General features: G+C 41.9%; 1 protein-coding gene across 8 annotated transcripts in view; it reads right to left on the bottom strand.

Moving 5' to 3' along the window:
• Positions 1 to 1,048: 1,048 nt before the first annotated feature.
• LOC126958080 (uncharacterized) overlaps positions 1,049 to 23,874 on the bottom strand; it is a 57,838-nt gene continuing 35,012 nt past the window's right edge. Inside the window, exons 5-7 of one of the 8 annotated variants that reach the window (XR_007727060.1) lie at positions 20,072 to 20,228; positions 9,072 to 14,764; positions 1,049 to 1,182 (exon numbers count right to left, since the gene is read on the bottom strand). The gene's annotated coding sequence lies outside the window, so the exon portion shown is untranslated. The other 7 variants (XR_007727063.1, XR_007727059.1, XR_007727058.1 and 4 more) reach the window with 7 other exon arrangements.

The following is a 23,874-nucleotide window of genomic DNA, read 5'->3' as shown; positions in this document are numbered from 1 at the left end:
CTATTACCACTGTCTTTGGGGAATGTGAGAAGGGCTATATTGGATTGCATGGAGGCCTACGCTAAGAAAGGAAATATCTTCAATTAAACACGTGAAAGAAGCTTTCTGAGAAACTTCTTTGTGATGTGTTAATTCATGTCAGAGAGTTACACCTTAGTCTTCATGGAGCAGTTTGCTAACACTGTTTTCGTGGAAACTGCAACGTGATATTTGGGAGCGCATTGGGACCTGTGTTGACAAAGGAAATATCCTCAGATGAAAACTGGAAAGAAGCGTTCTGAGAAACTGCATTGTGATGTGTGAATGCAGCTCACAGAGTCACGGTGTTCTTTTCATTGATCAGTTTGCCGACACTGTGTTCTTGAAATCTGCCATGGGATATTTCTTAGCACCATGAAGCTTATGGTGACAAAGGAAATATCCTCCGATAAAAACGAGAAAGAAGCTTTCTGAGAAACTGCTGTGTGATGTATGAATTCATCTCACAGAGTTACACATGTATTTCGTGGAGCTGTTTGCTAACACTCTTTTTGTGGCATCTGAGACGTGATATTTTGAATCGCTGTGAAGACTCCTCAGACGAAGGAAATATCCTCTGATGAAAATGGAAAGAAGCTTTCTGAGAAACTTCTTTGTGATGTGTGAATTCATGTCACAGAGTTACCCCTTTCTCTTCATGAAGCAGTTTGCTAACACTGTTTTCGTGGAATCTGAAAAGTGATATTTGGGAACGCATTGAGGGCTATGGTGGAAAAGGATATATCCTCATATGAAAACTTTAAAGAAGCGTTCTGAGAAACTGCATTGTGATGCGTGAATGCAACTCACAGAGTTACAGTGTTCTTTTCATTGATCAGCTTGCTAAAACTGTTTTCTTGAAATCTACAATGGGATATTTCTTAATGCCATGAAGCTCACAGTGACAAAGGAAATATCCTTCGAGAAAAACTAGACAGAAGCGTTCCAAGAAACTGCTTTGTGCTGAGTGAGTTCATCTCACAGAGTTACCCCTTTCTCTCCATAAAGCAGTTTCCTAATTCAGTTTTTGTGGAATCTACAAAGTGATATTTGGGAGCGCATTGAGGCCTGTGGTGAAAAAGGAAATATCCTCAGATGAAAACTGAAAAGCAGCGATCTGAGAAACTGCTTTATGATGTGTGAATTCATCTCACAGAGTTACACCTGTATTTCGTGGAGCCGTTTCCTAGCACTCTTTTTGTGGCATCTGCGAAGTGAACATGTGGATCGCTATGAAGACTGCTCGGACGAAGGGAATGTCCTCACAGAAAAACTAGAAAGAAGCTTTCTGAGAAACTTCTTTGTGATGTGTGGTTTCATATCACAGAGTTACACCTTTCTCTTCATGAAGCAGTTTGTTAACATTGATTTCGTGGAATCTGAAAAGTGATATTTGGGAGCGCATTGAGGGCTATGGTGAAAAAGGATATAACCTCAGATGAAAACTTTAAAAAAGTGTTCTGAGAAACTGCATTGTGATGTGTGAATGCAGCTCACAGAGTTACAGTGTTCTTTTCATTGATCAGTTTGCTAACACTCTTTTCTTGAAATCTGCAATGGGATACTTCTTAGCGCCATGAAGCTTACAGTGACAAAGGAAATATCCTCCGATAAAAACGAGAAAGAAGCTTTCTGAGAAACTGCTGTGTGATGTATGAATTCATCTCACAGAGTTACACATGTATTTCGTGGAGCTGTTTGCTAACACTCTTTTGTGGCATCTGAGAAGTGATATTTTGAATCGATATGAAAACTCCTCGGATGAAGGAAATATCCTCAGATGAAAATGGAAAGAAGCTTTCTGAGAAACTTCTTTGTGATGTGTGAATTCATGTCACAGAGTTACCCCTTTCTCTTCATGAAGCAGTTTGCTAACACTGTTTTCGTTGTTCTGAAAAGTGATATTTGGGAACACATTGAGGGCTGTGTTGAAAAAGGAAATATCCTCAGATGAAAACTGGAAAGCAGCGATCTGAGAAACTGCTTTGTGATGTGTGAATTCATCTCACAGAGTTACACCTGTATTTCGTGGAGCCGTTCCCTAGCACTCTTTTTGTGGCATCTGAGAAGTGATCATTTGGATCGCTATGAAGACTCCTTGGACGAAGGAAATATCCCCAGATGAAAACTGGAAAGAAGCTTTCTGAGAAACTTCTTTGTGATGTGTGGTTTCATCTCACAGAGATACACGTTTCTCTTCATGAAGCAGTTTGCTAACACTGTTTTCGTGGAATCTACAAAGTGATATTTGGTAGCACATTGAGGGCTATGGTGAAAAAGGATATATCCTTAGATGAAAACTGGAAAGAAGCGTTCTGAGAAACTGCTGTTTGATGTGTCAGTGCAACTCACAGACTTACACCATTCTTTTCACTGATCAGTTTGCTAACACTGTTTTCTTGAAATCTGCAATGGGCTATTTCTTAGTGCCATGAAGCTTATGGTGACACAGGAAATATCCTGAGATAAAAACGAGAATGGAGCTTTGTGAGAAACGGCTTTGTGATGTGTGAATTCGTCTCACAGGGTTACACAGGTATTTCGTACAGCCGTTTGCTAGCCCTGTTTTTGTGGAGTCTCAGAAGTGATATTTTGGAACGCCATGAAGACTCCTCAGAGAGAGGAAATATCCTCAGATAAAAACTAGAAAGAAGCTTTCTGAGAAACTTTTTTGTGATGTGTGCATTCATCTCACAGATTTACACGTTTCTCTCCATGAAGCAGTTTGCTAACACTGTTTTCATGGAATCTGCAAAGTGATATTTGAGAGCGCATTGAGGCTTAGGGTGAAACAGGAAATATCCTCAGATGAAAACTAGAAGGAAGCTTTCTGAGAAACCGCTTTATAATGTGTGAGTTCATTTCAGAGAGTTATACTTTCATATCATGGAGCAGTCCATTACCACTGTCTTTGGGGAATGTGAGAGGGGATATATTGGATCACATTGAGGCCTACCCTGAGAAAGGAAATATCTTCAATTAAAAACCTGAAAGAAGCTTTCTGAGAAACTTCTTCGTGATGTGTGAATTCATCTCAGAGAGTTACATCTTTCTCTTCATGAAGCAGTTTGCTAACCCTGTTTTCGTGGAATCTACAAAGTGATATTTGGCAGCACATTGAGGCTTGTGGTGTAAAAGGAAATATCCTCAGATGAAAATAGGGAAGACGTGTTCTGAGAAACTGCTTTCTGTTCTGTGAGTGTAACTCACACAGGTACACTTTTCTTTTCATTGATCAGTTTGCCAACAGTTTTCTTGAAATCTGTAATGAGCTATTTCTTAGCGCCATGAAGCTTACGGTGACACAGGAAATATCCTCAGATAAAAATGAGAATGGAGCTTTGTGAGAAACGGCTTTGTGATGTGTGAATTCATCTCACAGGGTTACACAGGTATTTCGTGGAGCCGTTTGCTAGCGCTCTTTTTGTGGAATCTGAGAAATGATATATTGGATCACTGTGAAGACTCCCGGATGAAGGAAATCTCCACAGATAAAAACTAGAAGGAAGCTTTTTGAGAAACTGCTTTGTGAAGTGTGAATTCGTCTCACCGATTTACACGTTTCTCTCCATGAAGCAGTTTCTTAACACTGTTTTTGAGGAATCTGCAAACTGATATTTGGGAACGCATTGAGGCCTTTGGTGAAACAGAAAATATCCTCAGATGAAAACTAGAAAGAAGGTTTCTGAGAAACTGCTATCTGACGTGTGAGTTCATCTCTAAGAGATACACTTTTCTTTCATGGAGCATTCTGTTCCCACTCTTTTTGTTGAATCTGGGAAGGGATATTTGGGATTGCTATGAAGACTATACGGACAAAGGAAATACCCTCCGATAAAAATCAGAAAGAAGCTACCTGAGAAACTGCTTTGTGATGTGTGAATTCCTCTCACAGAGTTACACCTTTCTCTTTGGGGAATGTGAGAGGGGATATATTGGATCGCATGGAGGCCTTCACTGAGAAAGGAAATATCCTCAATTAAAAACGTCAAAGAAGCTTTCTGAGAAACTTCTTTGTGATGTGTGAATTCATCTCAGAGAGTTACATCTTTCTCTTCATGAAGCAGTTTACTAACACTATTTTCGTGGAATCTGCAACGTGATATTTGGCAGCGCATTGAGGCCTGTGGGGAAAAAGGAAATATCCTCAGATGAAAACAGGAAAGAAGCGTTCTGAGAAACTGCATGCTCTTGTGTGAGTGCAACTCACAGAGGTACACTTTTCTTTGCATTGATCAGTTTGCCAACACTGTTTTCTTGAAATCTGCAATGAGATAATTCTTAGCGCCATGAAGCTTACGGTGACACAGGAAATATCCTCTGATAAAAACGAGAAAGGATCTTTGTGAGAAACGGCTTTGTGATGTGTGAATTCCTCTCACAGATTTACACGTTTCTCTCCATGAAGCAGTTTGCTAACACTGTTTTCATGGAATCTGCAAAGTGATGTTTGGGAGCACATTGAGGCCTATGGTGAAAAAGGAAATATCCTCAGATGAACATAGGAAAGAAGCGTTCTGAGAAACTGCATTGTTATGTGTGAATGCAACTCACAGATTTACCGTGTTCTTTTCATTGATCAGTTTGCCAACACTGTTTTCTTGAAGTCTGCAATGGGATATTTCTTAGTGCCATGAAGCTTACGGTGACAAAGGAAATATCCTCCAATTAAAATGAGAAAGAAGCTTTTTGCGAAACGGCTTTGTGATGTCTGAATTCATCTCACTGAGTTACACGTGTATTTCGTGGAGCCGTTTGCTAGAACTGTTTTTGTGGAATCTGAGAAGAGATATTTTGGATCGCATTGAGGCCTGTGGTGAAAAAGGGAAGATCCTCAGATGAAAATGGGAAAGAAGGTTTCTGAGAAACTGCTATCTGATGTGTGAGTTCATCTCACAGAGATACAGTTTCCTTTCATGGAGCATTCTCTTACCACTCTTTTTGTTGAATCTGGGAAGCAATATTTGGGATCACTATGAAGACTATACGGACAAAGGAAATATCCTCAATTAAAAATGTAAAACAAGCTTTCTGCGAAACTGCTCTGTGAAGTGTACATTCATTTCACAGAGTTACACCACTCTTTGTTGGAGGAGTTTGCTAGCTCTGTTTATGTGGAATCTCAGACGTGATATCTTGGAAATCGTTGAATCCCATGGTGAAAAATGAAATATCCTCAGATGAAAACTGCAGAGAGACCTTCTCAGAAACTGCTTTGTTGTGGCTGAATTCAGCTCCCAGAGTTACATCACAGTTTTCAGTGAGAAGCTTGCTAACGGTGTTTCCGCAGAATGTGCCATGAGACACACGGGGGTGCTTTGAGAGCAGAAATATCCTCAGCTGAAGAAGGAAAGAAGTTTTTGGAGAAACTGTTTGTGATGTGTGAATTCAACTCACGGAATTACACCTGTATTTCGTGGAGCCATTTGCTAGCCCTGATATGGTGGAATCTGAGAAAGGATATTTCGAATTGCTTTGAAGACTATAAGGCCAAAGTCAATATCTTCGAATAAAAAGCAGAATGAACCTTTCTGAGAAACAGCTTTGTGATGTGTGAATTCATCTCAAGGAGTTACACATGTATTTCGTGGAGCCCTTTGCTAGCCCTGTTTTTGTGGAGTCTCAGAAGTGATATTTTGGAATGCTATGAAGACTCCTCAGACAGGAAATATCCTCAGATAAAAACTAGACAGAAGCGTTCTCAGAAACTTCTTTGTGAAGTGTGCATTCATCTCACAGATTTACACGTTTCTCTCCATGAAGCAGTTTCCTAACACTGTTTTCGTGGAATCTGCAAAGGGATATTTGGGAGTGCATTGAGGCCTATGGTGAAAAAGGAATTATCCTCGATGAAAACTAGAAGGAAGCTTTCTGAGAAACCGATTTATGATGTGTGAGTTCATTTTAGAGAGTTATACTTTCACATCATGGAGCAGTCTATTACCACTGTCTTTGGGGAATGTGAGAGGGGATATATTGGATCGCATTGAGGCCTACCTTGAGAAAGGAAATATCCTCTATTAAAAACGTGAAAGAAGCTTTCTGAGAAACTTCTTTGTGACATGTGAATTCATCTCAGAGAGTTACATCTTTCTCTTCATGAAGCAGTTTGCTAACCCTGTTTTCGTGGAATGTGCAATGTGGTATTTGGCAGCACATTGAGGCCTGTGGGGAAAAAGGAAATATCCTCAGATGAAAACAGAAAAGAAGCGTTCTGAGAAACTCCATTCTGTTTTGTGAGTGCAACTCACAGAGGTACACTTTTCTTTTCATTGATCAGTTTGCCAACACTGTTTTCTTGAAATCTGCAATGGGATATTTCTTAGCGCCATGAAGCTTACAGTGACACAGGAAATATCCTGAGATAAAAAAGAGAAAGGAGCGTTGTTAGAAACGGCTTTGTGATGTGTGAATTCATCTCACTGGGTTACACAGGTATTACGTGGAGCCGTTTGCTAGCACTCTTTTCTTGGAATCTGAGAAATGATATATTGGATCACTGTGAAGACTTCCCAGACGAAGGAAATAACCTCAGATTAAAAAGTAGAAATAAGTTTTCTGAGAAACTGCTTTGTGAAGTGTGAATTCCTCTCACAGATTTACACGTTTCTCTCCATGAAGCAGTTTCTTAACACTGTTTTCAAGGAATCTGCAAAGTGATATTTGGGAGCGCATTGAGGCCTGTGGTGAAAAAGGAAATATCCTCAGATGCAAACTAGAAAGAAGGTTTCTGAGAAACTGCTATCTGATGTGTGAATTCACCTCTCAGAGATACACCTTCCTTTCATGGAGCATTCTGTTCCCACTCTTTTTGTTGAATCTGGGAAGGGATATTTGGGATCGCTATGATGACTATACGGACAAAGGAAATACCCTCAGATAAAAATCAGAGAGAAGCTTTGTGAGAAACTTCCTTGTGATGTGTGAATTCATCTCACAGAGTTACACCTTTCTCTTCATGGAGCCCTTCGCTAACACTATGTTCGTGGAATCCACAAAGTGATATTTGGGAGCACATTGAGGGCTGTGGTGAAAAACGAAATATCCTCAGATGAAAACTGGAAAGAAGCGTTCTGAGAAACTGCATTATGATGTGTGAATGCAACTCACAGACTTACACTGTTCTTTTCATTGATCAGTTTGCCAACACTGTGTTCTTGAAATCTGCAATGAGATATTTCTTAGCTCCATGAAGCTTATGGTGACAAAGGAAATACCCTCCGATAAAAACGAGAAAGAAGCTTTCTGAAAAACTGCTGTGTGATGTATGAATTCATCTCACAGAGTTACACATGTATTTTGTGGAGCTGTTTGCTAACACTCTTTTTGTGGCATCTGAGAAGTGATATTTTGAATCGCTGTGAAGACTCCTCAGACGAAGGAAATATCCTCAGATGAAAACTGGAGAGAAGCTTTCTGAGAAACTTCTTTGTGATGTGTGAATTCATCTCACAGAGTTACCCCTTTCTCTTCATGAAGCAGTTTGCTAACCCTGTTTTCGTAGAATCTGAAAAGTGATATTTGGGAGCGCATTGAGGCCTGTGGTGAAAAAGGAAATATCCTCAGATGAAAACTGGAAAGCAGTGATCTGAGAAACTGCTTTGTGATGTGTGAATTCATCTCACAGAATTACACATGTATTTCGGGGAGCCGTTTCCTAGTATTCTTTTCGTGGCATCTGAGAAGTGATCATTTGGATTGCTATGAGACTCCTCAGATGAAGGAAATGTCTTCACAGAAAAACTAGAAAGAAGCTTTCTGAGAAACTTCTTTGTGATGTGTGGTTTCATCTCACAGAGATACACCTTTCTCTTCATGAAGCAGTTTGCTAACACTGTTTTCGTGGAATCTGAGAAGTGACATTTGGGAGCGCATTGAGGGCTATGGTGAAAAAGGATATATCCTCAGATGAAAACTGGAAAGAAGCGTTCTGAGAAACTGCATTGTGATGTGTGAATGCAACTCACAAACTTACACTGTTCTTTTCATTGATCAGTTTGCCAACACTGTGTTCTTGAAATCTGCAATGTGATATTTCTTAGTGCCATGAAACTTACGGTGACAAAGCACTCTTTTCATGGCATCTGAGTAGTGATAATTTGGATTGCTATGAAGACTCGTCGGACGAAGGAAATGTCCTCACAGAAAAACTAGAAAGAAGCTTTCTGAGAAACTTCTTTGTGATGTGTGGTTTCATCTCACAGAGATACACTTTTCTTTCATGGAGCATTCTGTTACCACTCTTTTTGTTGAGTCTGGGAAGGAATGTTTTGGTTCGCTGTGAAGACTATACGGACAAAGGAAATACCCTCAACTGAAAACGTGAAAGAAGCCTTCTGCGAAACTATTGTGTTATGTGTGAATTCATTTCACAGAGTTAAACCACTCTTTGATGGAGGAGTTTGCTAGCGCCGTTTTTGTGGAACCTCAGAAGTGATAGCTGAATATCATTGAATCCCATGGTGAAAAATGAAATATCCTCAGATAAAAACTGCAGAGAGGCCTTCTCAGAAACTGCTTGGTTGTGGGTGAGTTCAGCTCACAGAGTGACATCATTGCTTTCAGTGAGAAGCTTGCTAAGAGTGTTTTCGCAGAATGTGCAAAGACACACACGGGGGCGCTTGGAGATCACAAATAGCCTCAGCTGAAAAAAGAAAGCCGCTTTCTGAGAAACTGCTTGTGAGGTGTGAATTCAACTCACTGAATTACACCTGTATTTCCTGGAGCCATTTGTTAGCCCTGATTTTGTGGAATCTGAGAACGGATATTTCGAATCGCTTTGAAGACTACACGGCCAAAGTCAATGTCCTCGGATAAAAAGCAGAATTAAGCTTTCTGAGAAACTGCTTTGTGCTGTATGAATTCATCTCAAGGAGTTACACATGTATTTCACGGAGCCGTTTGCTAGAACTCTTTTTGTGGAGTTTCAGAAGTGATAGTTTGGAACGCTATGAGGACTCCTCCGACAGAGGAAATATCCTCAGGTGAAAACTAGAAATAAGCTTTCTGAGAAACTTCTTTGTGATGTGTGTATTCACCTCACAGATTTACACGTTTCTCTCCATAAAGCTGTTTCCTAACACTTTTTTCGTGTAATCTGCAAAGTGATATTTGGGAGCGCATTGAGGCCTCTGGTGAAAAAGGAATTATCCTCAGATGAAAACTAGAATGAAAGTTTCTTAGAAACTGCTCTCTGATGTGTGAATTCATCTCACAGAGATACACTTTCCTTTCATGGAGCATTCTGTTACCACTCTTTTTGTTGAATCTGGGAAGGGATATTTGGAATCGCTATGAAGTCTATACGGACAAGGGAAATACCCTCAGATAAAAATCAGAAAGAAGCTTTCTGAGAAACTGCTTTGTGACGTGTGAATTCATCCCACAGAGTTTCACCTTTCTTTTCTTGAAGCAGTTTGCTAACACTGTTTTCGTGGAATCTGCAGAGATATTTGGGAGCGCATAGAGACTTAGGGTAAAACAGGAAATATCCTTAGATGAAAACTAGAAGGAAGCTTTCTGAGAAACTGCTTTATGACGTGTGAGTTCATTTCAGAGTTATACTTTCATATCATGGAGCAGTCTATTATCACTCTCTTTGGGGAATGTGATAGGGGATATATTGGATCGCATTGAGGCCTACACTGAGAAAGGAAATATCCTCAATTAAAAACATCAGAGAAGCTATCTGAGAAACTTTTTTGTGATGTGTGAATTCGTCTCACGGATTTACACGTTTCTCTCCATGAAGCAGTTTCTTAACACCGTTTTCGTGGAATCTGCAAAGTGATATTTGGGAGCGCATTGAGGCCTGTGGTAAAAAAAAGGAAATATCCTCAGATGAAAACCAGAAAGAAGGTTTCTGAGAAACTGCTATCTGATGTGTGAATTCATCTCTCAGAGATACACTTTCCTTTCATGGAGCATTCTGTTCCCACTCTTTTTGTTGAATCTGGGAAGGGATATTTGGGATCACTATGACGTCTATACGAACAAAGGAAATACCCTCAGATAAAAATCAGAGAGAACCTTTCTGAGAAACTAGTTTGTGATGGGTGAATTCATCTCACAGAGTTACACCTTTCTCTTCATGAAACAGTTTGCTAACACTGTGTTCGTGGAATCTGCAAGGTGATATTTGGGAGCGCATTGAGGCTTGTGGCGAAAAAGGAAATATCTTCTGATGAAAACATGAAAGAAGCGTTCTGAGAAACTGCGTTGTGATGCGTGAATGCAACTCACGGAGTTACACTTTTCTTTTCATTGATCAGTTTGCCAACACTGTTTTCTTAAAATCTGCAATGGGATATTTCTTAGTGCCATGAAGCTTACGGTGACAAAGGAAATATCCTCTGAGAAAAACGAGAAAGAAGCTTTGTGAGAAACTGCTTTGTGATGTGTGAATTCATGTCACAGAGGTACACATGTATTTTGTGGAGCCGTTTGCTAGAACTGTTTTTGTGGAATCTGAGAAGAGATATTTTGGATCACATTGAGGCCTGTGGTGAAAAAGGAAATATCCTCAGATGAAAACTAGAAAGAAGGTTTCTGAGAAACTGCTATCTGATGTGTGAATTCATCTCACAGAGATACACTTTTCTTTCATGGAGCATTCTGTTACTAGTCTTTTTTTTTAATCTGGGAAGGGATATTTGAGATGGCCATGAAGACTATACGGACAAAGGAAATATCCTCAATTAAAAACGTGAAAGAAGCTTTCTGCAAAACTGCTCTGTGATGTGTGAATTCATTTCACAGAGTTTCAGCAATTTGAAATGGCTGTTTTTGTGGAATCCACGAAGGTTCATTTGGGAACGCTATGAGAAATATGGTTGAAAAGGAAGCGTCCTCGGATGAAAACTAGAAGGAAGCTTTCAGTGAAACTTCTTTGTGATGTGTGCATTCCACTCTAAGAGTTAACACTCTCTTTTCAGAGAGCAGTGAAGAAACACTTTTGGTGTCAAGTCTACCAAGGGATATTTCAAAGCGCTTTGAAGCCAATGGTGAGAAAGGAAATATCTTCAGAAACAAACTGGAAAGAAACTTTCTGAGAAAGTGTTTTGTGATGTGTGCACAAAAACTGGAAAGAAACTTTCTGAGAAACTGCTTTGTGATATGTTCATTCGACTCATCAAGATAAAGCTTTCCTTATGTAGCAGTTTGGAATCTCTGTCTTTGAGGAATCCACGAAAGCACATTCAGTGGTGCCTTGAGGCTTCTGTTGAGCAAAGAACTATCTTCAAATGAAAACTGGACAGAATCTTTCTGAGAAACTGCTTTGTGTTGTGTGAAACAATCTCGCGGTGTTAACAGATGCTTTTCACTGGGGTGTTCGCTGAGGGTGTTTTTGTGTAAACTGCGCAGCAATACTCAGGAGTGCTTTCAGGCCTATGGTCAAAAAGGAAATATTTCCAGATAAAAACTGGAGAGCAGCTTTCTGTGAGTCTCCTTTGTGATGTGTGCACTGCACTAACAGAGTTATACCTCTCTTCTCATACTGCACTGTGGAAACACTTTTGGTGTATAAGGTACCAAGGGATATTTCAGAGAGCTTTGAAGTCTCTGTTGAGAAGGGAAATAATCTCAGAGAAAAACCGGAAAGAAGCTTTCTGAGCAACTGCTTTGTGATGTGTGTATTCGTCACCTAGAGTTAAGCAACCCTTGGGATTGAGCAGTTTGAAATCGCTGTTTTTGAGGGGGAACTTTGGGAACGCTATGAAAAATATTGTGAAGGAAACGTCCTCGGATGAAAACTAGAAGGAAGTTTTCTGAGAAACTGCTTTTGATCATGTGAATTCTTCTAAAACTGCTTTTGAACGTGTGAATTCTTCTCACAGAGTTAACCTTTTCATTTCATATAGCAGTTTAATAACACTGTTTCTGTGTCACTTGAGAAGGGATATGCGGGAACCCTTCCAGGCCTCTGGTGAAAAAGGAAGTATCTCCAGATAAAAACTGGAAAGAAGCTTTCTGTGAACCTCCTTTGTGATGTGCGCATTCCACGCACAGAGTTATACCACCCTTTTCATCGAGCACTGTGTACACGCTTTTGGTGTTAAAGCTAACAATGGATATTTCGAAGCGCTTTGAAGCCAATGGCGAGAAAGGAAATACCCTCAGAAACAAACTGGAAAGAAGCTTTCTGAGTAACTTCTTTGTGATGTGTGTGTTCATCTCATAGAGCTAAACCACGTTTTGGATTGAGCAGTTTGAAATGGCTGTTTTTGTGGAATCCGAAAAGGGTCATTTCAGAACTCTATGAGAAATATGGTGGAAAAGGAAGCATCCATGGATGAAAACTAGAAGGAAGCTTTCTGAGAAACTGCTTTGTGATGTGTGCATTCCACTCGAAGAGTAATACATTTCTCCTCATAGAGCAGGATGGAAAGACTTTTAGCAAAAAAGCTACCAAGGGATATTTCGGAGCTCACTGAAGCCTAAGGTGAAAAAGGAAATATCCTCAGATAAAAACTGGAAAGAAGCTTTCTGAGAAACTGCTTTGTGATATGTTCATTCAACTCATCTAGATAAAGCTTCCTTACATTGCACAATTTGGAAACTCTGTCTTTGAGGAATCCACGAAAGCACATTTGGTGGTGCCCTGAGGCCTATGTTGAGCAAACAACTATCTTCAAATGAAAACTGGACAGAATCTTTCTGAGAAACTGCTCTGTGTCGTGTGAAACAATCTCGCGGTGTTAACAGATGCCTTTCACTGAAGTGTTCGCTGACGGTGTATTTGTGTAAACTGTGCAGTGATACTCGGGAGCGCTTTCAGGCCTATGGTCAAAAAAGAAGTATTTCCAGATAAAAAAATCGAGAGAAACTTTCTGTGAGCCTCCTTTGTGATGTGTGCACTCCACTAACAGAGTTATACCTCTCTTCTCATACTGCACTGTGGAAATACCTTTGGTGTATAAGGTACCAACAGATATTTCAGAGAGCTTTGAAGTCTCTGTTGAGAAGGGAAATATTCTCAGAGAAAAACTGAAAAGAAGCTTTCTGAGAAATTGCCTTGTGATGTGTGCATTCGTCACCTAAAGTTAAGCAACCCTTGGGATTGAGCAGTTTGAAATCACTGTTTTTGTGGAATTTCAGAGGGGAACATTTGGAACGCGATGAAAAATATTGTAGAGAAGGAAGCGTCCTTGGATGAAAACTAGAAGGAAGCTTTCTGAGAAAATGCTTTTGGTCACGTGAATTCTTCTCGCAGAGTTAACCTTTTCTTTTCATATAGCAGTTTGATAACACTGTTTCTGTGTCACCTGAGAAAGGGTATATAGGAGCCCTTTCAGGCCTCTGGTGAAAAAGGAAATAACTCCAGATAAAAACGGGAGAGAAGCTTTCTGAGAGACTGCTTTGTGATGTGTACATTCCACGCACAGAGTTATACCACCTTTTTCATCCAGCACTGTGTACACACTTTTGGTGTAAAAGCTAACAAGGGATATTTCAAAGCGCTTTGAAGCCAATGGTGAGAAAGGAAATATCCTCAGAAACAAACTGGAAAGAAGCTTTCTGAGTAACTGTTTTGTGATGTGTGTATTCACCTCATAGAGCTAAACTACGCTTTGGATTAAGCAGTTTGAAATGGCTGTTTTTGTGAAATCCGAGAAGGGTCATTTGGGAACGCTATGAGAAATATGGTGGAAAAGGAAGCGTCCTCGGATGAAAACTAGAAGGAAGCTTTCTGAGAAACTGCTTTGTGTTGTGTGATTTCCCCTTGCAGAGTGAACGCTTACTTTTGTTTGAGCAGTTTGCTGGGACTCTTTCTGTGTAATTTGCGAAGGGATATTCAGGAGCGCTTTGAGGCCTATGGTGAAAAGGGAAATATCTTCAGATAAAAACTGGAGCGTAGCTTTCTGTGAAACTGCTTTGTGACATATGTATTTGCCTCCTAGAATGAAGCAACCCTTTGGATTGAGCAGTTTGTATGCACTGTTTTTGTGGAATCTGAGAAGGGACACTTGGGAACGCTATGAAAACTATGGTTGAAAAGGTAATACCCTCAGATGAAAACTAGAAGGAAGCTTTCTGAGAAACTGCTTTGGGTCATGTGAATTCCTCTCGCAGAGTTAAGCTTTTCTTTTCATATAGCAGTTTGATAATACTTTTTCTGTGTCGTCTGAGAAGGCATATCCGGGAGCCCTTTGAGGCCTCTGGTGAAAAAGGAAATAACTCCAGATAAAAACAGGAGAGAAGCTTTCTGTGAGACTGCTTTGTGATGTATGCATTCCACTCACAGAGTTATACCTCTCTTTTCAGAGAGCAGTGTGGAAACACTTTTGGTGTCAAGGCTAAAAAGGGATATTTGGGAGTGCTTTGAAGCCTGTGGTGAGAAAGGACATATCCTCAGAGACAAACGGATAAGAAGCTTTCTGAGAAACGCTTGGGAACACTGTGAAAAATATGGTGAAAAACGACACTTCCTGGGATGAAAACTAGATGGAAGCTTTTTGAGAAACTGCTTTGTGTTGTTTGAATTCCCCTCACAGAGTTAACCTTTTTCTTTCATTAGGCAGTTTGCTAGTACTGTTTTTGTGTAATTTGCAAAGGGATATTCGGGTGCACTTATAGGCCTATGGTGAAAAAGGAAATATCTTCAGATAAAACCTGGAGAGAAGTTTTCCCTGAAACTGCTTTGAGAATCAGAAGTGGTCTTCTCAGTACTACTTTCAGTTTTTTTCTTTTTTGTCTTCGCTCCTGCCGGATCACCAAGGCTGTTCCTCTGCTGATATTCTTTTAGCTGTGGGAAAGAAGAGCAGTAATACTCATGAGAACTACCAGCCCCTACCACCACATCCTCCTTTATAGTTTTTGCAAAATACTCTTATACACCATCTGATTTAATGCCACCAACAACTGTACAAGGTGTTGTCACAATCAGTGTCTGTGAGGGATGGATATTATGGGCAAAAAAAAAAGTAGGGTGGCAATGATGGAATTTATACTCAGTCTTCTGACTCCAAGCTCTGGGGTTTTGCCACAAATCAGCAGCTGCCAGGAACCAAAACCGGAGTCAGAGATAGAAAAGTAAACATAAATTAGGCAGGAACTGCACTCTGTGGTTTAGTCATACATCCTCACACATCTGTTAGTGTGAAGAAGTGCACCAGTACCTCTCAAATTTTATATCAATGTGCCCTCCTGGCAGAAGCCAGCTTTTTTGTTAAATCTGGAAATTTTTCAGAAAGAGGATAACCCAAGTCTCATTTCAGAGAGAACTGTGATATACTCTTAGAAACCTCTGTGACTGTCATCCCTAAGTACTTTAATGTTTTTTCTTAGCAGAATCGAGGGAAACTGATGCTTCAGAAAGATCTCTCACATTTATCCTGTGGCACTCAAAGTACCCCAACTTGGGATGATATGAGGAAGATTCAAGCTTGTCAAGTTCAGTTTCCCAAGATCTATTCCACAGATGAGCAAATCTCACTTCGGAGACCACTGACTGAAGGGCAGTCTGGTCCCAGAACTGTGGAGAATTAGAATATGAGGTGGAGAACTCAGAAAAAAATGTTAAAGTCTCTCTGGAGAATAGAAACCTGGGAGACAACCAACCCAAAACAATTACCCCATTGCCACCCAGAGATACTGTCAACGTTTTTAGTTCATGGGGGATGTGTAGGCTTTTCCCACTGTCACTGTCTATGAGAAGGGAATAAGGCAGCCTGTAACCTCTTGTTCCTAGGTCCCATATTCCCCATTCCCCTTCCAGCTGGAAATTTGTGCTGCAACCAGAGGAACCAGAAATGGGGTGAGAATGTTCAGGGGACTGGGTCGTAAGATCAAAGGCTGGTCTTGCAGCAGCAATGACAGTTCCTAGGAGGACTGTGACATCACTACATTCCACTCCTCCTGGGGGTGGGAGGAACCACATCAGTGCAATGGCTGAGTCACTGAACCACGATGTGGGAAGGTGACGTAAGGCTGGGACCCAGGTCCTTAGAGACACCAGTCCAAAGAGCCCAGGGAGGTCAGACTTGGGTCAGCAGGAGGGAAGAGCAGAGTCTGCAGCAGGGAACCCCACAAGCAGCAGGGAACCCCACGAGTCACCAGCCCAAAGTCACCAAGGGATGACTGGCAATGGGGGTGGGAGCTGGGGCTGGGGCTGGGGGACCCAGGTCCTTAGAGAAGTGAGTCCAAAAAACCCAGGGAGGTCAGGCTTGGCATAGCAGGATGTGAGGGCTGAATATGGAACAGGGAGCCCCAGGAGTCACCCACCCAACATCACCCTGGGGTGATTGGCGAGGTCAGGGGCTGGGCTGCTTGGTGAAGGGGGGGGCTGACTGACAAGACTTTGGTGAGGGGAGCCCAGAGGCGCCGGGGTTGGGTGGCCCAGTCCGGTATTCCTCAGGACTGGTATGGACTCTGGCAACGGTTTTGTCATTGGAGGGGATCTGTGGCTGGGTTGGGGGGCCATGACCTGGTGAGTTTTACCTTTTTCTTGGCTGCTGCCAATTAGCTCTGTCGAGTTTCTTCTAACATCACGGGGTGGGGAGGGAAGCAGGGTTGGGGCCACATCAGCGAACACCTCCAGTCACCTACCAGGCAGCTGTGCCACTGAGCCAGAGGAGGCATAACCAGGGAACCACTAGACTGTAGAATAGGGGCATGGCCTTAATGCTCCAAGTCTATTGGTCAATGAGGAAGATTAAAGGGAAAGTAGGCGTGGCCAGGCAGCAGTGTGTCCAGAGAAACCTGTGGCATCACAAGGAAAGCTGACCATGCAACTGCTGTCCCCTCCCACTTTGGGAGGGGGCGGGGCCTGCCTACTCCAGGAGAGGAGAGGGGCCATCCAATCTCGGAGAGGGGAGGGGCTGGCTTTTGCTTTAAAACTTTAAAAATAAACTTTAAAAAATATATGTGTTTATCCTTTATATATGTGTGTCTGTGTGTGTGTGTGTCTGTGTTCCTCCAGAGCTGTCTTCATTATCCAGCATCTATCCATGGTTGATGATTTTGGCCTATATTTTTCATCTTCAGATGGAGCACAAGAATTATCAGTATTACCTCAATTGAAACACAAATCCTATAAAAACGGAAAATCCATAGCATGTTTGATTATTAATGAAGTGGACTTTTTATCCAACATTCCAATAAGGTAAAATAATCACAATGATTTCTCTTTTTTGGAAAAACATTATTCTTATTATCCTACATTATTAATTTTTAAAACAAGAAACATGTCTAATATCTTTAAAAACACAAAGCTTTTGGGCTGGTTGTGGTGGCTCACACCTGTAATCCCAGCACTTTGGGAGGCCTAGGCAAGTGTATCACCTTAGGTCAGGAGTTCAAGACCAGCCTGGCCAACATGGTGAAACCCCATCTCTACTAAAAATACAAAAACTAGCCAGGTGTGGTGGTGGGCACCTGCAATGCCAGCTACTCGGGAGGCTGAGGCAAGAGAATAACTTGAACCCGGAACGCAGAAGTTGCAGTGAGCCAATGTCATGCCACTGCACTCCAGCCTGGGTGAGACTGAGACTCCACCTCAAAAAAAATAAAATAGTAAAAAAAAAAAAAAAAGAAAATACAAAGCTTTCAATTTAATAAGCACTCTTCACCACTTGAAGGCAAATACAAGGCCTATTTTTCTAGAATCACCTGGCCTCTCTAAGCCTTTCAAATGAAACTGAATTTCTCACTTGATACGTGGCTATGACTTGCAATCATGAAAACCAAGAATTGTGTTACGTCACTGTGTATTGCTTGTTACCTGAATTCCACACTAGACTGGGATCAAGGGTTGACTCTTTCATGACTTCCTCCATAATCTGTGTACTTCTTTTCCCACACAAAACTAAGCTTTTTTCTAGAGTTCTGCAATTTACAGTTAGTAGACAGGAGTGGTTCTCAAAAATGTAGCCTCTGGACTAGCAGCACCAGAAGAACCTGAGAACTTTTTATAAATGCAAATTCTCAGGCCCCACCCTGGACCTGGTGAATCAGAAACTCTGGAGTAGGGCTCAGCAATCTGTGCTGCAGTAATCCCTCCAGGTGTTCAAGAACCTCTGGCATACAGCAGGTAGAAAAATGTTTCCTTCTGTAAGTCCAAAGCCAGGGATACTATATGTTCTGTCTTTATATGAAACAATGACATGTAATTAAAAGACATAAATCTCCTTCCTACTCCCACCCTCCATCTGATGTGTTTTATTTTTATGAGTTAAATAAGAAAACAAGTGGCAGTCAGAGATTCTGTCTAAAAAGGGTATTTACAAGTGTCAGTTCTCATCCAGCCTGATCTCACTCAATACCATTTACACTCTTACCTCTCAAGTTTTTAAAATGTGCCTTCACAATGTAAGTTGCAGGCACACTAGTAGTTCTATAATAAAACACCAAGTAGATCAGAATGTCCAAACTTACTAGAGAAGAAAAGTGGCATCACTGCCTATATTTTCAAATTGTGTTCAACAGGAAATGTAAGTTTTGAATTCTTTCACCTTTACACTTCCAAGTTAATAGAATTAAATCAGAATACTCTTTTCTTTCAAAGCCAGGCAAAGTTTTACTGTATTACTTTTTGTTTTAAATGGATATAAAGCAGAGTTCTGGTAGGCACATTTTCTGTGCCTGCAAAGATGCAGAACTAAACAGTTCCATCTGTTCAATATTAAAACAAAAGTCCTGTAAACCTCGGATGGTGAGTGTAATACTCCAGCACTATCACCAAAGCCTCAAATATGAAAAGATACCAAGAACCCCATTAGCAAACAAAATGAGCTCTTGCCTGGAGCAAATTATATAGTTCACATCTATAATTTGGCTTGCCAATAATTTGGCAAGCCAAGGTGGGAGGATCACTTGAACTCAGGAGTTCAAGACCAGCCTGGGCAGTATAGTGAATTCACATCTCTACAAAAAATTTTAAAAATTATCTGGGCGTGGTGGCACACACCTGTAGTCCTAGCTGCTTGGCAGGCTGAGGTAGGAAAATTGCTTCAGCTCAGGAGTACGAGGCTGCGGTAGCTATGATCATGCCACTGCACTCCAGCCTGGGTGACAGAGCAAGATCTAGATAATTATAGTCTGTCCTGCTCCTGTTTACATTAAAATCACTAAGTTAAAATGCTTTCAATCAACAGGATAAAAATTAAGTGAAATGTCACTTTGGAGGTTGGCCAGAAAATAGGCAAAGGAGAAACAGGCACTTCCCACAAGAATAAAAATGGCCAATAAGCATATAAAAAAAGATTCAAAGCCAGGTGCAGTGGCTCACACCTGTAATCCCAGCACTTTAGGAGACCAAAATGGGTGGATAGCCTGAGGTCAGGAGTTCAAGGCCAGCCTGGCCAACATGACTAAATCCTGTTTCTACTAAAAATATAAAACTTAGCCGGGCATGGTGGTACACACCTGTAGTCCCACCTACTTGGGAGGCTGAGACACAAGAATCACTTGAACCAGGGCGACAGAGATTGCAGTGAGATGAGATCACACCAGTGCACTCCAGCCTGAGTGACAGAGTAAGACCCTGTCTCAAAAAACAAACAAACAAACAAAAAACCCATAGGTAAAACTGTGCCTATAACCAGGAGAGAAATAAATCAATGGAAATAGGCCCAGAAATGACACAGATGATGTAATTAGCAGACAAGGATATTAAAAAACATATTATAAATATGCTCCATATGTTCAAGGAGGCTAAAAAGTTTGAACATGATGAGAAGAGAGAAATGGAAGATATATTGACCAAAAAAATAAAAATAAAAAATAAACACTGGCTGGGTGAAGTGGCTCACGCCTGTAATCCCAGCACTTTGGGAGGCTTAGATGCAAGGATTGCTTGAGCCCAGGAGTTCAAGACCAGCCTGGGCCACATAGGGAGACCTAGCTCTATAAACAATTTTTAAAAATAGCCAGGCATGGTGGTACACACCTGTAGTGCCAGCTACTCAGGAGGCTGAGGCAGGAGGATCACCTGAACACAGGAGGTCAAGGTTGCCGTGAGCTGTGATTGCACCACTGCACTCCAGCCTGGGCAACACAGTGAGACCTTGTCTCAAAATAAAACAAAAAGAATGACTAGAGATGAAATAGTTACCTCTGCAGATATGGGATTAAAAGCAGTTGAAGTCAGTGAGGCTAGGTGTGGTGGCTCATGCCTGTAATCATTCCAGCAATTTAGGAGGCTGAGGCAGGAGGATTGCTTGAGGCCTGGAGTTCAAGACCAGCCTGATCAACATAGTGAGGTCTCATCTCTACAAAAAAAAAAAAAAGAAAAGAAAAACGGAATAAAACATTTTCAAAAAATTTAATGAACACAAAATGTAGACTTTTTCACACAAAGAAAAGCCAGGATAATCATCAGCACGCCTGCACTCTGAGAAATGTTCAAAACAATTCTTTGGTCAGAAGAAAAATGACACCAGATAGAAATTTGGATCTACACAAAGGAATGAAGACCACTGACATAATAAATACATGGATAAATAGAAAAGATCCTATTTTCTCATTTTTTGATGTCTAGAAATAATTGAGGCAAACGTAGTAACATATGGTGGGATTTATGATGGGTGGAAATAAAATGATGATGAGAATAGCACAAGGGACAGGTGGGGAAATGTAAGAATACTATCATAAGCTGGCAGTCACAGTTGAGGGAGGTGCTAAATCTCTGTGATTCCACCTGGAATACTGCATTGCTCCTGGAAGTGGGAAGAAGGAGTTTCAGAGACTTCCCCCGGGCTCTTCCTACTATAGTGGCTCATACCTACAGCTCAGGGGGTAAAGTGAGAGCTCTGTTACCTTCTAAGCATACTTATATCAATTGCATATTTAGGGACAGATAAATGACAACCAGATGGGGCTGCAGCCTCTTAATCCAGGGATCCATTTATTACCTAATCTTCACACGTCCTCAGTCTTTTGGAGAGGGGACATCGTGGCATTGTGGGTCTTCTGGGGTCAGGGTCAGCTCTAATCCTATATAAACGGCCCTCAAACAGTCTGGGTATTCCCTTTTCATCAGCTACAGTTACTTTCATCAATGACCCCACATCCCTTTGGAGAATAATTAATGAATACCATGTAGTAATGTTGCAGGATCTTTTTCCAAGAATACCCAGCCTCCCCTACAATCAATGAGCTATAGGTCTCAATTGTCTCAGTCTGAAATCTGGGTAGGAAATTGTAACTTTCTGTTGCAGCCTTCTGCGTGCCAGATCTTATTATTGTTGTTTCCTGAATATACAAATCAGGAAATATCCTAGGGCTCACACCTGTAATCCCAACAATTTGGGAGCCCAAGGCAGGAGGATTGCTTGAGCTCAGAAGTTTGAGACCAGTCTAGACGACATAGCAAGACCGCATCTTCACTAAAATTAAAAAAAAAAAAAAAAAAAAAAAAAATAGCCAGGCATCGTGGTGCATGCCTGTAATCCCAACTACTTGGGACGCTGAGGTGGGAGGATCACTTGAGCCCAGGAGGTTGAGGCTGCAGAGAGAGATGATTGTGCCACTGCATTCCAAACTGGCCTACAGAGTAAGATCCTATCTCCAAACAACAAAATACCCTAGTCAACTGCCTATATAACTCTCCCCAGGAATGCCATCAGTTTTTACCCAATACAACAGATCCCTGGAGGTCAACGCATCCTGGTTATCACTCTAGCCTTCCTACCAATTAAGTTAATTACATCCACATTGTTGATGATGGTGAAGTGCCACCACCTGGCATCTGCTGTTCTGGCCTTCCACCATTCCCACTGACACCACGAAGCCTGGTCTCACGGCAGCATCTCCTCTTGTCAATCCTGGCCTACAAAGGATAGTGCCCTGAGTCTCTGAAAGATTCAGGTGCCCTTCTCACTAGTGCCTTCCTTGTTAGCCTAGAGAGGGGAGTTCCTGTGAGGTTTCCAAGGGCACGTAGTCAAGTGGTGGATTCCGAATCTGCTGGCATATAACGAACCATTCCAACATTCCTACCTCCCTGTACTTTCCGGCTTCTTTGATGCTTTGCAAATGCAGTTCCATAATCTCCACCTAATTCCCTGCAGCAACTGTTCCATCCACATTTCAAGGAGCCACTGCAGCAGCATGTTAGAGCCCCAGGTGTCCTTGCCAAGCCATTAAATCCTGAGAGTGCTCCCACTTCAGTGTATTCTCATGTATACAGCCTTTAGTCTCCCCATGGTCCAACATCCTTATGTCCAGTCCTCCACCTCCTCTCCCAGATTCTGCCAGTACACACTCGGAAGCTATTGCAACATTTTTGGCAAAAAATCATTCTCCCAGACCAGACTGTGCTTGTGACCTTGGGCCATGATGAGGAATGACCATAGCCTGGTGTCAATGTGGGGCAGCAATGATGACACACTTCATCCTGCTGTAAGGCCTTGTTGGAGGCTCTTTGCCTAGTCTCCAGGCAAGGGACAGCTGCCCTTCTCTTAGCAAGGAAAGGGAGCTACTTCTTTTAGCCCAGAGCATTGAGTGGAAACTGGAGGTTCGAAGTTCTCAGATGTATCCACTTAAGTTTCCCCATACCAGATATCAAGATCCCACTGCTCCTTTCCCCTCTCCTCCCCTCCCCTCTTTTCTCTTCTCTCCTCTCTTTTCTTTTCTCCTTTCTTTTCTCTTCTCTTATTTCTTTTCCTTTCTCTTCTTTTTCTTTTCTCTTCTCTTTCTCTTTCTTTGTTTTTCACATGGGATCTCACTCTGTCACCCAGGCTGGAGTGCAGTGATGTGATCTCAGCTCACTGCAACCTCCACCTCCCTGGCCCAAGGGATCCTCAGTCTCCTGGGTAGTTGGGACCACAGGTACATGCTACCACATCTGGCTAATTTTCATATTTTTGTATAGGGATGGGATTTCACCATGTTACCCAGACTGGTCTCAAACTCCCAGGCTCAAGTGATCCTCCTGCCTCAGGCTCCCAAAGTTCTGGGATTATAGATATGAGCCACTGCACTCACATCTCCTTTTCCTTAAGTAATTCTAAATAGACGAAATCATAAAATAAAATTTGTATATTTTGGGGAAATGACACAAAACTGCCATGACAGCTAAAATTAAAAGAGTTTATTTCTCGATTTTCTGCTGTGTGTATGTGTGCGTGTGCACACTTGTCCTTGGTTGGCGCCCTATGTGTGTACCTGCTGTAGCTATTGGGTCAATCTGCACAATGTCTGACTCCACAATTTCCAGTAAACAAAAGCTCTACACGGCCTAATTTTCAAGCAGTCGAGACTGAAGCAGCAGTCTCCTGTTTTTAATTTGAATTAAACTGCCAAGCTGCACTTGTGTGGGAAACTGACAATATTCAACAAGAAGTTTCCAGGTGAGCCTGTCACCCTCCAGTGTAACTCTAGGGCCTGCTTGGCAGGGGGACTGGCTTTGGCTGGAGGCTGGGTCAAGAGGGCTCTCCTGGCATGGCACATTCCCATCGTAGGGAGGGAACTCTGTTAGGAGCATGAGATGGACCAAGAAGACCCATCCATTAGGAAAGTGGCCCTTGGTCTGTCCAGTTTTAGTGGAGGAGGGTGATTGGTGCAACGACCACTTCTGATGGGAAAACTAGTCGGAGACATGGACGTTCATTGTCTTTACCATGTGTGCCCCACCAGGACCCAAACTGGAGAGGTGAAAAGTTCCAGAAGACAGATCAAGAGTGGTGGACATGTCATGACTGCCCAGGCTGGGATCCTCCCACCACCCCTTGATCCTGCCCTCTGGAACCCGGGGCAGGCTGGCGGAAGTCCTTTTTGTGGTCTGGGCTTCTGGCCAGGATGCCTATGGCTTCCTAACACCCACGTGGGGCAGCCTAGTGTAAAGATCCTGAAAATAGGGGAACAGCAATTGATAAAGTGAACCCAAGATATGACTAAAACTATCTCTGATGGCAAAGC

This window comes from Macaca thibetana, chromosome 7, assembly GCF_024542745.1.
Source record: "Macaca thibetana thibetana isolate TM-01 chromosome 7, ASM2454274v1, whole genome shotgun sequence".
Classification (NCBI taxonomy): domain Eukaryota; kingdom Metazoa; phylum Chordata; class Mammalia; order Primates; family Cercopithecidae; genus Macaca; species Macaca thibetana.
Note: the sequence above shows the minus strand (reverse complement) of the source record. Positions and strands in the feature narration are given on the sequence as shown.